We start from the raw sequence: 2,390 nt of genomic DNA on the forward strand, positions 1-2,390 counted from the left end.
TAATGTCTCACAGTTGTAAAATAAGAGTGTGCAAGGAAATAACAAAATTTAATGTTTATATGGCACTATTTCTTTAGCAGAGCCTCCACCCTGTCATATGCCCCTGTTTGCCCCAAACAGGAGTAACAAGAATCTCAACTGTTCTGTTTCCAAACTACTGCCTTGGTAAGGAACAAACAACTGCTCCAAATCAATAGTAGCACAAAGAATAAAGGGACTTTCAGGACCTACAGGGAATAGGAAGCTGGAGCCTTAATTGCATGACTTAATAAAACCTAAATGTCTTCACTTAAAAATAATAATAGAAGAAGAAACAGAAAGAAACAAACCATACTGGAAAATGAGCAGGCTAAACTTGTGTCTATAGGTTAAGAAGCTGTTCAGAGTACAGTTAGAGATATAAATAATTTATGATGATGATGATGATGATATCAATGATGACAATGACAATGATAATAACAACAACAAATACTTAAGCTATACAGCCAAATTTATTGCCTAGGAAACATCAAGTTTACTGAGTCAAGTGACCAAGTGATTAATTCCTAGAAAGACTCAAGACTTGAAAACACAGTTTCTAAATAGTCTTGAGACCATTTTTAAGAAACAAAATAAAATTTAAGTTAGAATAATCTCATAGATCAAAATATACCCCATAGAAAAGTGTAACGGCAATATAATTTGTTTTACTAGGCATGAATATAACCTTTGTATACGTAAGTGAAAGCATGCATGGTAACAATACAATTATCCAGAGTATCAGTACAGTGGACAATTTAAAATATTTATTCTTATGCAAACTAAAATGCATAGACTATAGGAAAATGAGGAGGCAGTGACTTTAAAAGACTTTGCAAAAATTATTTTATAAAATTTCAAGGATCTATAAATTTCTATCATCATTAACAAATCCTCAAAGGAAAAATATTACATACATCATGTTTGGATACTGACACAATGGTTTAAATGGCCACCAGGGCATAAAAAAACCATAGTACTATAAATGTATAAATTTAGAAAAAAGCTTTAACCTTATCTCATAAACAAAAGCATCATATTCCCTTCTCCCCTTATCCCTCTCCTAATTTTCCCAGCAGCATCCATTCAACTAATGATCCTTAAAGAACAATGATAGAAACTTCTGGCCGCTTGTTTCCACCTTACATCCTGCAGTATCAGCTGCATGATGAACTACTTGTCTAGGTACAAAATGTTCCAGCTGTACTGTCACTGACAGAAATTTAAAAAAAAAAAAAAGATTTATAACTTTTCCAACAAGCATATTATTAACTTTTTATACCTAGAGTTAACTGCCAAATGTAAACAACAATTTATTTAATATAAACATATCCTTATTCTTCTAAGTAAACTTAATGTTTGCTTACTGAGGAAATGCTCAGTGTGAAGCAGTAAATATCGGCTGCAAAACGTCTTTTCTTTTAAAAGTAGAATCTAAATTCACATCCAGGTTAACAATTAAATGTTACAATGTTGGTTGAGACTACATATGGAAGTACTACTCTTAAGTCATCAAAAACATGTGTCCATAACAGGAAGGAGGGCTTGGGTCTCACTCGGAAGGGGGAATGGAATGATCAGGGAAGGCAAATGGAGAGAGGGAAGTGGATGAGAGAGGGGATTGTGAAGGGACTAAGGGGGTCAGGGAGGAGAGGCAGATGGGGGAGGGGCAGGGGGAATGGCCAGATGGCCATGAGAATGGATGAAAATCTTCCACTGATGGTGAGGAGCAGGGGGGACATAGGGGGCAACTCCAAAAAGAGACAGAGAGGCATGGGATATGGGAGACACTCAAGAATCAATGAAGATATCCTTAGCTTTGACTCACAGCATTGAGGATACGGCTCCTGGGGAGGCTGCCTCCTGTGACGAAGTAGGACCCCCAGGGGAGTGATAGGGACACCAACCTAACCACAAAACTTTTGACCCCAAAAGTATCCAGTCTACAAGAAATGCGGAGAGTGGATATGGAGCAGAGACTGAGGGAACAGCCAACCAGTAACCAGCTCAACTTAAGACCAAGGTTCCAGAGGGGGGGGGGGATGCCCAGGAGGGCCCGCACCTGCTCAGAGAAGAAGGGGAAGGGGAAAGAAGGGAGAAGGCGGGGTTGTGGGAGGGGTGACCTGAAGGGGGCAGTGAGTGAGATATAAAATGAATAACTAAAAACAATAATATTTTAAAGTGTCCATGAGATCTCAACAATATGGCTATTTAAATAATTCCTGAAAATAATTACACTGATTGACATCCCTAGACCCATAGAAGAGCTACTGCAGACTAATGATTGCTGAATAACATGAATGATGTGTGATCCAATAACAAGTGGTCAGCCATAAACAAATATATATATATATATATATATATATATATAT

This window comes from Mus pahari, chromosome 5 (genome assembly GCF_900095145.1).
Source record: "Mus pahari chromosome 5, PAHARI_EIJ_v1.1, whole genome shotgun sequence".
NCBI classification, from domain to species: domain Eukaryota; kingdom Metazoa; phylum Chordata; class Mammalia; order Rodentia; family Muridae; genus Mus; species Mus pahari.